The sequence below is a fragment of the Pararge aegeria genome, chromosome 16 (assembly GCF_905163445.1).
Source record: "Pararge aegeria chromosome 16, ilParAegt1.1, whole genome shotgun sequence".
In the NCBI taxonomy this organism is placed as follows: Eukaryota; Metazoa; Arthropoda; class Insecta; order Lepidoptera; family Nymphalidae; genus Pararge; species Pararge aegeria.
Genome location: NC_053195.1, coordinates 16,979,648 through 16,993,809, shown reverse-complemented (window position 1 = coordinate 16,993,809; position 14,162 = coordinate 16,979,648). Strand labels below are relative to the sequence as shown.

Sequence of the window (14,162 nt, the reverse complement as noted above, 5' to 3'; positions counted from 1 at the left end):
ATTTATATTATTTACTATCGGCGATCTAATTAAAATGAGAACACAAAAGCTTCTTTTGCGACTTAACTATATGTATATTCCCTCGCGAACTTTTTTGTAGTTAATAATAATTTACTTTAAACTTTTTTAAAAATCAAGTTTTCGCAGCACAAGCCAAGTAGTTCCCTAGTATATATTATTCCTCGAAGATGTTTTTTTTGTAAGTATAAAGTATCTAGATATTGAACTAAAATAACTATATAAATATTTCATACTTTTGCCTCTATTTACTTATAACAAAATTTGTGTTTTTAACAAAAATCACATTAAAACTTATTGAATAATATAGAAATAAGGTCTCATAACAGTTCATGCCAATAGCACGGTTTTTTGTGCTTCGCTTGTGTCAGGTGGCCCAAGACACCTAACTTTTAAATATTCTGAGTGAATTATGTCTCGGTCCCTTCAGTGAGAGTGACATAGTACGTATGTGCAATTAATGTCTGTAGAATAGGAAAAAGACAAAGTCTAATATTTCTTTATTCAAATAGGCACATAGATAACACATTTGATGCGTACATTAGATTAGAAATTTGTATATATGGCGATAAAAACATTCGTAAACTAAACTTTGCTGCCTCGCATAGCTTAGCATCAGTAGTGGATAAGATTCCTGAATCGGAGAGATCTTTAATGTCCTCACTTCGGAATGAATAGTTTCAGTGAAACATTTGGATTTTATGCTAGTTTAAGGGTTAGCCTACATCACGTAGCTGGCCGTAAAATCTATCCAAGATAGAGGCAAATGAGTTTCAAATGGTTTCAACTTCAACTATTCCCACGGAAGCGGTGGTAAGGGCATCGGTTTCAGTTTCGGGGTACCGAGTTCCCAGCACCTCTAGCTTTTCTGAGTTATGTGCGTTTTAGTAATTAAAATATCACTTGCTTCAACGGTGAAGGAAAACATCGTTATTCTCAAAGCCATATACATTGAGTTCCATAAAAATAAGTTACTTGTTTATTCCACTACCTTACCTTAAGAATAACGCATTATAATTCGAAATCAGTTATTTTCGTATTAGAATATTGATCCTTACAAAAAATAAAATGAATTGAACAAATAAGAGTAATAAAAGTAAATAACATATGTATAGGAAGGGTAACCATTAAACATCACATACGATACAACCCTTAGTTGCGGCGGATGAAACCGCGGGAAACAATAAGCAATAAATAAATTAGACGGCCTTCGGTACCGTTATGCCAAGGCCTACGCTTTAAATCGAATTAATAACCTATTTATACGTCTACTTAACTCTTGTACATTAAGGATGCCCAATTCTAGTTACTCGTTAATATTAAAACGAACACTTTTGAGCGAAAGGTATTTGAATATCTTTGAAAAAGCTGAAATTTTAAGCGGATAACCATTTAGTCAGTCATAGTTCTCAATAACAATATATCTATATCGCTGTGAAAACTAGAAAAACTATTAATAGTTATGTTAAAATCGTTTAGAAGCATTAACCACATTGAGATAGCTTTTATTTCTCTTATTTTTATATTTCTGGATTTAAATTGTAATCTATTTTGGCACCTGATTGTTATATGATTTTAAATTCCTAGTGAGGCAGAGATTAAGTATTATAATCTTTGAATTTCAGCTCATAATGATTTGTCTATATACAGAGCGTACTATAAACCGAAACTTGGTCCCACGCACAGCCGTGCGCCTTGATCTAACAGGCGAACAAAACTTGGAATAGGAATTATTTTGCTAGTAGCGCTTAAAATACAATTTAGCTTGACTTATGTCGGCTAGTAGAAGCCAAATTGGGCGATTAAGATTTAAAACCTGTAGCGTTTTTTGTCAGACGTCCAAAAATGTATAGTAACTAAAGGTTCCCATTCACTGATCAACCGTCGCGGCGATCGATTGCACGCAGATCGCAGGGATCCATCGCTTGATACTTCTATCCACATAACTACATACAATCTGTCGATCGCTATGGCTCGTTTGCATCGGTACGTGGCATCACAGAAAACTCGTGCAAGTTAGAATGCCCCGGTCAGTGACTTGAGTAAATAATAGATAATATGTGCATGTTACCAGTTATATTTGTATTATATTAACGGACACTATGTAAACAGTTAAACCATGATATGAGTTCGATTTGTTCGACACGCACCTATAACTTTTTTAATAAAAGTTCCTAATGTGCTATAGGGCGTTTTAAACGCCGTCTACCATTCCGCACTTGGCCAGTGTGATCCGTCATCACTTCAACCGATTGACCTGCTGGATATAGGCCTTTTGTAGGGGGTCCAAAAATCCACGATTCTGGGTCACTTGTTTCGTACGGCTCTCAGGGCCGCTGGTTTCCTGCGGCTCCCAGCTACTCGTTTGATGTCGTCTGACCTCGTTGGAGGTCGACTAACGCTGCACATACCGGTGCGACTCGTTGAGCTATGTCGGTTACTCTAGTTCTTCGACCTCATTTGATCACGTAGAGATACTCCCAACATAGCTATTTCCATCGTCCGCTGAGTGACTCTGAAGTCTTTCTATAAGGCCCACAGTTAGCGACCACGTTTCAGATCCGTAATTCATCACTGGTAACACGCACTGTTCCAAGACTTTGACTCTGTACTCGAAATTGAAGACGAGTTAAATACCACGGACACACGATCCAGATAGGTAAGTAAAATTTCGAGGAAGAGGTAAACCGCCGAATCCAACTCGGATGGGCAGCGTTCGGGAAACTTCGTGACATCTTTTCGTCCAAAACCCCTTAGTGCCTGTAGTGGATGGTTAAAGCATGGATGTACTTATGTTAACAGTATAGCAGGAAACTTGCGCAAGACTTACACGAGTGGATTTGCACGCCGAAACGCTCTCTTGCGGTGGATTGCCCCGTTTATGGACTCCTTTTCAACTAATTGACTAAGTGAGAAGGTTACATGTATTTCATGCTACTAAGTTTAAATGTATGTAATGAAAAAAATATATAGATTTACAAAATGCAGAACGAATCATTCCATTTTAAATTTTTACATGTAATTATGTAAAATGTTTACTGGCATAATTCTTATTACTCTGTTTATATTATGTTTTTTCATATTTGTATAATTCCTTTGAACGTTATTGGTAATTTAGAATTAATGTTATCACAAAATTGTATTGTTGTAAATTTACAGCTAAGGTAACCTTTAATGCCAATTGGTTTTTGAGTCGCTTAATAGGCACCTACTTGGTCACACCTCGAAAAACAGCTTACCTGTAACAAAACAAACATAGTTTCTTCAATATTTTAATACAATTTATTCTATATTTATAATTATCTAATTTTATAATTTGTATTAGTGTTTTTACCTACATTTGCTTCCAAATTTAAAATTATGTAAAAAAAAATTATCCGCTTTTATATCCTGACGGTTCCGACAATTTTTATATGCACTTTAAAGTAATAATTATCTTAATAAAATTGCATACATAAATAAGTGCATTCACATCGTCCTCATAAGGTATGCTATAAGCTTTCAATGCTCAAGAGGGCATGAGCCTCTTTTCTTATAATAGAGGGTTTAGAGCATAGACCAACCACGCTGTTCCATTGCGGGTTAGTGGGTTTTAACGATTATCATCACATGTTTGTGATCCTCACCGGGTACGACTGCTTAATGAGCTATCCATGGCATGAATTTTAAACAGTAACCTCAAAAACTAACAATTCTTGGCACGACCCGAAAATCGAACTCAGGTCCTCGAGATCCGTAGTTAACCATGCAAACTACTAGACCATTAAAGCAGGTAGTAGGTAAATAATGCTTGAATATAAAAATTATTAGCAAAATAGTATCAGTTTTTTCTGGGATCCATATTTTAAGAAAACATTACAAAGTTAACATAAAAATACTAGATGGCAACCATAACATCAGCTTTGCATTAAGTTTTAAGAACAACGATTAATCTCGTAGTTAGTAGGTGTTAGAACGATTGATTTTGAGCAATAGATATGTACGCAAAATAAATTAAAAACACAAAATTAAAATAAAGATACCTTTTGAAAAGCTGTTAAACGCAGTCATCCGAGATAATAGATATAATAATTACAGGATTACAGGACTAATAATTGTCATTAGTTAAAACAAAAAATGTTTAATACATTTCAGAAATAAAACGTTTGATGAGATGGAGTAGGTAGTAGTCATTGCGAGCCAATCACTTGAAGAATCGCTCGGGTAATGGACCGACTGTAAATGAAGTTAAATTATGGTGATCACTGTAAATTCATTCACTGACACCTACTAATAACGTAAATTAATTATACGGTTTGTATTCCGTCCGTCTTGGAAGCTACGTCCCCAGGCAGTTAAATAATTAACGAGCAGCAATGGTGCTGTAAGTTCGGGGCGAAGAAAGACCCTTTCTGATCTCTGTAGCAAGGGACATAGTGTATGACACTATGTAGACGTTGGCGACATTCAGCATGAGAACAAAGGCCTAAAATGAATTATTATAAAATGTTTCAGAAAGGAAATTGCTGCATTATCATCATCATCATCAGCATCAGCAGCAGCAGCAGCAGCAGCAGCAGCATCGTAATAATCATACATCATCATTCTACTGCTGGACAAAGAACTTTTGTAGGGGATTCCAAACCCCTTGGTCCTGGGCTGCTTGTATTCAGCGACTCCCAGCGACAGCGACTTCTGTGTCAGTCCACCTCGTTGGGGTCGACTAACGCTGCGTTTAAAAGTGCGGGTTGCCATTCCAGCATCTTGGGACCTCAGCGTCCATTATTTCTCCGAGCTATGTGCTCCATTAAGTACTGCATCAGCTTAGCGATTCACCGAGCTATGCTGCTAACTCCAGTTCTTCTACGGATGTCCTTATTTATGTATGGATTAAGTAGAGAACTTCCAGCATAGCTCTCACAAAAGAGTGAGTCTGAGCCCTCCTATTAAATAAATTTAAATGAAAGGCGTCAAACTTCTTTATACTGTGGTATAACAAAGAAACCTAAGTTGGCTATACGACATCACCCTACGACCCATCGCCTAGGCGGTACGTCTACGCGGATGATAAATAATGATACTCATTATTTCTCCGCGTTCAATCCAATATCACCCAGATTTACGATGATGAAGACAGCGCGCCAATCTATTTCTGTTGTCTTACTGCAGGCGGTTTAATAATACCACTTCCTTTATCCTGTGGCCCTGGTACAATTAAAAGTACTTGTTTTAATAAAAGAAGAAAAACTATTTATATGTCGTACAAATTTAAAGAAAAGTCTTTTAGCTGCTCTGTTTCACTGCCCTATAAATATCTACATCACAATATATTTTCATTGTGAAATCGGAGGCTAACGAGTGAAAATGTTGATAAAATTAATGTCATGATTCTTATTTTACGCCATTAAATAGATCGTAAATCCGAATTAAATAAAATACACTCATGCCCGTTTTTACTAAACCTAGGAAACGCTTAAATTGGATGTCCACCTCTAATATTTTTAAGTTATGTGCGTTTTAAGCAATTTAAATATCACTTGCTTCAACGGTGAAGGAAAACATCGTAAGGAAACCATGTCTGAGAGTTTGAAATAATGTTCTCAAAGGCGTGTGGATTCCACCAACCCATATTGGGCCAGCGTGGTGGACTACGGCTTAACCCCTTCTTATTGTGGGAAGAGACCCGTGCCCTAGAGTATAGTAGAGTCACTCTAAGTACTGGACAGTTTTAATGATATTTCGTATACTCAGAGTTGATATAATGAATAACTTAATAACATAAATTTTCCTCTGGTTTTACATTGAGGAAAATTTTATCCCAAAAAATAACAGGTTTCCCTCAGGCCTTCCTTTCAGGAAGCTTCCTTTTGTTTATCTTACATCATAGCTCTGTTAAATCTTTAGATATGTCATCAATTATTTACTGCTAGAAAAGTATTGCTAAAATTTTCGGAATCGACAAGGGTGAAACCGCAAGGCACAACTAGAAGAGAATATAAAGGAAGTGTGAAAATAATAAGAGTCTGGAAAGGTTAGGCAAGGTGTCTAAGAGAGGTCGTAAAATCCGGTCGCCTTAATCTCGTCTACTTAAATAATGAATGAATGAGATTGATGAACTCAATCCCCAAAAACGTTCCCGCTCGGATACTGAGATTCAGTTAGCTACACCTGCCTCGCTGGATTGCTAATGAAAGTTTTTTGTATAGGCCAGTTCACATAACAACAGTCGCCGAGTTAATTCCAGTGCTTGCAGATAGGTTCTAATAGGTCGCAGTGGCGATTTGCGTCTCTAAACAAAATTTCCGTCGTGCCTAAAACAGCTACTGTAAAATTATGTTTATAATACATATCGAAAATGCTTGAAATAGTCCACAAAAATTGGCAGAATATGCGTAATTAAATCATAAATTATAGAAACAAGGAAAAATAGTATTATTTTTTTCAAAATCAGCATATTATCAGTAAATTATCATTTGATAGGCGATAATAGGGTACAGTAACATTATATGACATTACAATTATTTAAATTTTTTGTAAACGTTCCAAACGCGTACATCCCTACTATAATATTATAATTTATGTCAATGTAAGTTTGTTTGTTACGCTTTCAGGCAAAAACTACTTAACCGATCCTCATGTAACTTTGTACACATATTCTTTGAAGTGTTAGAAGTAATATAGAATACTTTTTATCCCGACATTAAGCTCGGTTCCTTTGGGAGAGGGGATGAAAGTGTTTGACGATTTTACACCATAACTCCGACAAATTATAATTATTGTTTATTAATGTGGTTGGAGATAGAGGACAGAACTCCTCCTACAACTAAATTGAATGCAAAAAACAAAATCAAACGCAGACGAAGTCGCGGGCAACAGCTAGTATTTTATATGTATCAAAGTCAGGTACGCAAGTAACACAAATTGTGTTACTGCTCTGATAGTTGCAGAAGCATCTATTCACGTTGACTAGGGCACGCTGGATTAAGGCATTAATCACCGTTGCTGTTACAGATCCCGGTGTACAACTTTTCCAGTCAAATTCAAATTCTACCAAACTCGCATAGAGTTGACTAATCATTTGAATTTCCTTTGTTCGCGCTTGGAGATTAATAATTGGCCTTTACTTTACCTCCCAGAGTACAAAAGCAGCGACCGTATCACTGAGCACATTTAAGATGTTGCTGCAAGTCCCTTATGCCTAGTAATAATCTTAGCTAAGAGTGTAGGTGCTTTAACAAAGCCCGCCAACCAGCAGAGCTGTACACATCGAACATTACATTTCAAACTATCGTTGTAATGGAATAATGTAAATAAGCCTTTATACCAACACTCTGTAACAGCCACACGGTGTGAATTGTTAACCAATGCAATAATTGGGACATTCTGACTCCGTTCCCTATTACACAATAGGTATTTGAAGCTTAAACAACTGGATTCTAAACAGATTCTAAACAGGTTCGAGTAAATGTGATTGTTTCACTATGTAATCTAATAAGTGGCGTTATTTACAAATTACAACAGGTATACGTGCAGTAAAGGACAATAAAGTTAAATAAAATGTACAAACACACTTCGTTCACTTGTAGTTATTTGTTTTGCCAATTTTTCAAAATTTCATTTAAAATTTATTGATAAGCGTATCTTGGCGCTGAGGGCGCTAAGGTTATTATATTAGGACAACATTTTTATTGTGTCCGTCCATTGGAGCCCTATAACTTTCGAACCAAGTAGCATATTACTTCAAATTTATAAGCGCAAAGTCAAAGGTCCAAACTTTTGTTATTCAATTCCTATCACAAAGATATAACAATCTTTGTGACTAAGACAATTTTTTAGCCTATATTTAAAGGCTTGCAAATTATAACACAAAAAAGTGAAACAATAACCAGATTCAATTTAAGGCAATTAAATAAAACTAAAATGTAAAATTTAGTGATATATAGTGATTGAATTTTATTTCAGAAATTTTGAAGGAAGTGCCTTTGCAGCAAGTCCCCTTACATGTTTGAAGTACCAAAACAAGTGTGCTTGTATGTAGGGAGCACTTTCTGTTGGTCTAGTGGCCTGCTCGACTGCGGATCTCGACATCCTGGGATCGGTCCGAAAAATTTTTAGGTATTGCGTTTTTGACCAAGTATATTTTCTTTGTCTCCGCCTTAGGAGATGAGCAGCATGAGAAACGCGGCTAAAGCTTAAGTAGCACAACCTTGTATGTATAACAATTTGAAATCGTACAAACTTAGATCACGCGAATATCTCCGTGAAAAATTTAAAGAAATAGGTAGATTTACAGTAGCTTAGCAATATTATTATAACAATTTAGTCTTTGTAAAACAACACTTTAATTTATAAAAAAAAAAATTGGATATATAAACAATCGACTTACTAGAAACGGTCATAAATTAGTAATATCAGCATATCGTCTTAGGAAATTACAGAAAACCTTTGTGGGGCTGAGTATATGCTTTTATAACATGATATTAGATCATCCATTACATAAGTTTAAAGAATGTATAAAAACCATATTTAATACATCGTAGTTACTATACTATTGATGAATTTCTTAATGACAAGGTTGCCTGGAAGCAAGCCGTTCCGCTTTCATCTCACTCAAGATAGAACAATGATTGTTTAATTGTAAAATGATGTTGGAAAAGAGCAACTGCTGAGTTTCTTGCCGGCTTCTTCTCGGTAGAATCTGCCTTCCGAACCGGTGGTAGAGTCACTACAAATAGACTACAAAAGTGCCTTAGGCCTACATGAATGAAATGAATTTTGAATTTTGAAATCAAAGTAGAACATGCATCACGATTATCTAGTTATTAACGAGGAAACATAGGCGAGTGTCCGAGACTGACCGTGAAATCCGCTCCGGGCCTAAATCTGCCCGCTTGAATAATTAATGAACCACGATTAATGAACTCTACTCTCTACTCTCTTTAACCTAGCTTTATGGCGGACGGAAACCTTCATTTCAGCTAGTTTATTTCAGGATTTTTCGCGTAAATCCTTATTAATTTTATGAGCTTCGACTAAGTATAGAATAAAAAATCAAAACTTTGAAATGCAAAAACATTACGTCATGTGAGATATTGTTTTTAGATTTGCGTGACGCGTTGTCAACGAGTGGTCCACTCGTGGTCCAATAGTTATAAACTGCTTGCAGAAAAATATAAAAAAGTTTGCTTTATAACACATAACAAAAAACTCCAATGCTATAATTTCAGCCAACCTGACGTGAGTCGATCTTATGGCGTTTCGTACGCCATTATTGTACACCGCCGAGAAAAATAACAAAATTGTAAATTCAATAGCAAGTAAGAGAAATAATACAATTTGACGGCCGTATTGTTATATAGCGATCTTTCCCAGGCAGAAAATTCGCAAAAAGAAAAATCTAATGCAGGATCGTGGTGTGATTTTTATTTACATTAAAAATATACAATACACTGGGTATTGTAAATGCAACCAAAAGTAAAATACTATAATCTAAAACCTTGTGCACGCCACTGTATATGTTCTACTACCAAAGCTGTATTATTCAATTCATCAAATAGCCTATGACAGTCCACCGTCTCCCAAAAGAAGGGGTTGTCTATAATCACCACGCTGGGCTGGATGAGTTGGTGATCACAATGGATGGCAGTAATAGGAACAGAGGACGCTGCTGTCCGTTTTCCGTTATATTTCCTTAGTCGCCTCGTACGACACCCGCGGGAAGAAAATGCGTGGTGGCAACTGTATTCGGATCTGCCGTCGCCACATGGCACAAGAGCTTGTTTAAGCGCGCTAATCTCTAGAAATACAAGTCGGATTTGAAAAATACCTAATACTGACACTTTTGCCAAGTCCTCGTTCCACAACCTAAACTTTGCAGATTTTTGACATTGAAATTTGTTTTTTATTGCGATTACAATCTTTTGACCCTCGTTGCATCCTCTTCGGAGTAAGATTTTAAAGAAACTCTTTCTTAGATGATACATAGCCCCTTGAAGGCGCTTACCTTAAATTATAATGTCCCTGACTTTCCAAATAGACTCTCGTAAATATTTCCATCCACCATTTCATCCCTTGATGGCCAACACACACAATATTAATGGACAACTGGGCAAAGCATTTTTTTCAATTTTAACTATTACATGACTGGTAGTAACAGGATTAAAGGAAATTACATTAATTAGGGACACCACGCAAAGAGAATTCTCTAATCATTAGAATCTGCATCTGAAGTCCCACCCAAGACAGCAAATGTCACATTGATCGGCAAGATCGGTAACGACGCTGCTGGTGAAAACATTATTATGACTACACCGGTACTACGTCGCATATCCGCCTGGGAGGGCTAAGCTGATCCCCGGAAGCTCCAGCGCTGCTGGACAAGTGTACCGAGCATAATCCCGGCATTAGGTGACACGCTCGCGTGCACAAACTAAATGTAGGAGCATTGCCTCTTACCGAACTATTTATACTTATATACAAGTAGGTTAAGTGAATCTTGTATTATTTTTAGAACACGTACCTCGAAAACAGAAAATAAAGTTACTGAAACGACGTAGGTACACGAAATGAAAAATAAAATTACTTTCAGAGTCACAAAAGCTTATGAAATGTAAGTTTTATGATTTCGAACATCTTTGAGCCGGGGTTAGCTGAGACAGACTAGTAAGTGGTTATTTACTGGAGCCGTAACGGGTTCCCTCAATCCTTGATCACATCAGCAAACCAAAAGCAAAGACCCCTCGTAGCTTAAGTTTTTAGTATAATGTGCCTATTATAATAAAAACGATACGACGAAGCGGTGATAGCGCTTCAGGTACAATGTCGACTTCACTTTCAGGAGGGGCGCGAGGTCGAATCCCACCTTGCACCTCTAACTTTTCTAAGCTATGCTATGCTATGTTTTTAGTAATTAAAATATCACTTGCTTCGACGGTGAAGGAAAACATCGTGAGGAAACCTGCATGCCTGAGAGGTTCTCAAAGGTCCACCAATCCGCAATGGGCCAGCGTGGTGGACCCCTTCTAGTTGTAGGAGAAGACCCGTGCTCTGTAGTGAGCAAGTAATGCGTTGATGAGATGATGATGATGATGAATGTCCCTATTTGACTTTGACTTTCCTAAAAGACCTTTGAGCCCGACAAACTATCAACTAATTAAAATAAATAAGTATTTTTATATGGGCTGTTGCTTTGCTTTGTATATTTTTCGTTGGTAGAGAATGCTCTTGACCAAGTCCAAATTCAGGTAACATTTGTTATTCACAATAAAATATACATAACGTTGTTATAATTGTGAAAAAATAAGCTTTTTAATAACAGATGCAGATAGAGGACTAAAAAAACAAAACAAAAAAAACGAAAGTGACGGTTCTATTCGGCATCATATTCCCACGCACCTAAAAATTCGCGGGCGCACTATATCGCGATATTGCCACTATAAATCACAGTTAAGCTAAAACCAATAATCCCCTAGTTTTCCTACTATTTAAATGTTGCGTGAACAAAAAAGGGCCGAATATGGTGTTGGTGGCCTGTTAAATAAACTGCAGGAATTACTTGTATTCACACAAAAGTTTTTTTTTTTAATGGCACTACAAGTTAGCCCATGACTGCAATCTCACCTGATTGTAAGTGATGATGCAGTCAACAAACAAACATACAGAAAATATAGTTAAAAAAGTGATAAATTACTTGTTTAAAATAAAGATTATTAATAAAAAAAAATATTATAACGTGTATATATGTTATAATTTTTTAATTCAGTAACAACTTACAAACACTCGAAATAAAAGATTTGCAAAGCCCGTTCCCATCTTCGCCACCATGTGAGATTGCAGTTAAGAAAAACTGTCAAACCAAAAAAGATTTACTGATTATACTCGTAGCAATCTAAGTCCGTAGTAACTTAGGCCGTAGAAAGAAATCATGTTGCATGACATACCTCTGCAATCATCTACTGTGTTCTCATAGAAATACATGATCAGTTTAACGTTTATTGTATATCATTGTCATTACAACCTAAACGAAGTTTCTTAGCTAATGTAAGATGGTACCGCGAGTCTTATTTTCTCTGTGTGCCGGATGAGGGGGGATTTCAGATTAAATTTAATTTCTTTGAACAGGTGTGAAGGTAGATTTCGAGCAAAAATGTCAAATTCGTAAGATATTTAGTGGGTCAACAGCGGCTTAGTATGTGAGAGGCGAGCGCTGGAATATTATTTACGCTTCTGCAACTGAGCACTAATGACACGATCATATAAATGGATATTCAGAAAGAGGGTTCTATGCAGATGGGGTATTACATTATTCGTGACAATGAACATCATTTTCGACAACCTTAGCTTAGCGTTGAGCGTTGTGGCTTTAAGTGGTAGATCTCTTGTTGAGCCAGTTTTGGAATTATAATTTCTCAATTTTCTCTAGTCTGGTCTGGTGGAAGGGGCTTCGGCCGAGACGAGTTACCACCCTACCGAAAAGACGTGCCGACAAAGTCCGGCCAAAGCTTTTCACCAGACCAGACCGAAGAGAGTTCAGAAAATATAGTTCAGAAATAAAAGGGATGTTTTAAAATAACTTTACAATTAAATACGGTTTAAAAGACTTTAAGGCCAAGTTATTTTCAGAGCACATTAACGCTTCTAACAAATAAACTTTCAACCCCAATTCAACCGTTTGGGGGTAGAATTTGGAAAAACAGTGGAGCACTTTTTTCCACCGAAAGCAAAAGTACCTGGACATAATTTGAAAAACAAAGGGCTTTAATAGAAATTTCGACCCATATGGGATTCATAGTGGGTGCTTATTTCATAGCTGATATCTACTGTCAACATTTTAAGTTCCTGACTCTACTGGCTGAGCGTTGATAGATCAGTCGCTCAGAACAAGCCTTCTTTTTCACAGAGATATATCATTTTATTTCGCATATAATATAGTGGAGTGTTCGTGATAACTTGGTACTATATTATTAACGCGAATGTAGTACAGTGTCAAGATTCAATTATGAAAGATAACTGATATGTCAATTGAAACTCGATAGGATCTGCGAGATACTGCGTTAATAAGAAGTCTTCATATAAATACATTTAGAGGGAGAAAGCTTAGGCACTGCGCTTATAAAATAATAAAATGCTTGGCAAATTCAAATTTAAGAGCATGAGGTATCTCTTTAGTGTAGTTGTTGGTATATTCAATAAGATCGCGGAATATTATTTATTGGTTTGATTCCCGAATCGGGTCAATAATTTATTATTTCTATTAACTGTTAAAAAATTAGGGAAATAGGTGTCAAGCCCAGTGCCGCGTGAAGACGTCGATCCCGATTATTATTATTACTGTGTGGTAAATGTCAATTCTGATTCTGATTCTGGAAAATTATTGAAGATGCCCCTGGTCTGACCAGTAATTCAAACACAAGATTTTATATCGTGTACAACGTGTAACCGAATTGCGAAATACGGTTGAAGGGTGCATCAGTGTATTTCATAAAGAAATCGCCCTGTCAAAATATTAGTAAGTCCGAAGAAGCATATTTATTTTTCCTTACAAACTAATTCAAAACATTCTCAGTGTGTATTTATGACAACCCTATTGAAGAGAAAAGAACGGCACGCGTCACTAGAGTTTAATTTTGCATGTTATGTTTATGTATCTGATGTTTTTCATTAAAAAATATTTCAGTGGCTTACAAAAAAACTATTAGACAGATAAGTCACAGAGACAGTAAATAATGCACCTCAAAACCTGTGAAGTAATATTTTAGTTTTTCATAAACACGTTTTATATGACCTTTCTACGTTTAATATAAACTTTGAACTTTTTAGAAGTCATGATGTCAACCGTTAGTTTATAGTAAATTTGTCATTAAAACCCGTCAACCCGCATTGGAGTAGCGTGCTGGAACTACGCTCTAAATCCCTCCCTCCTGTGGAATAGGAGTCCTGAGCTCCAGTAGCGGAACGTTATTGGGCTGATGATGTAATGAGACATCATATGCTAGTTCGGCTAACCCGCGCGTCCCTCGTGTCTTACAATAGATGGCAACGAACGCAGTGCAATAAACTTGACAAAGTATCCATATTTAAACCTTTCTGGAAATAAATATATTTATAAATCGACAATCCAATAAAAATACGAAGGAAAAAAATTAGAATCTTTATGAATAGGTATG

General features: G+C 36.4%; 1 protein-coding gene across 1 annotated transcript in view; it reads right to left on the bottom strand.

Moving 5' to 3' along the window:
* The window catches only part of LOC120630685 (serine/threonine-protein kinase SMG1), a 172,335-nt gene that overhangs the window by 124,818 nt on the left and 33,355 nt on the right, over positions 1–14,162 (bottom strand). The gene's annotated exons all lie outside the window — the stretch shown is intronic.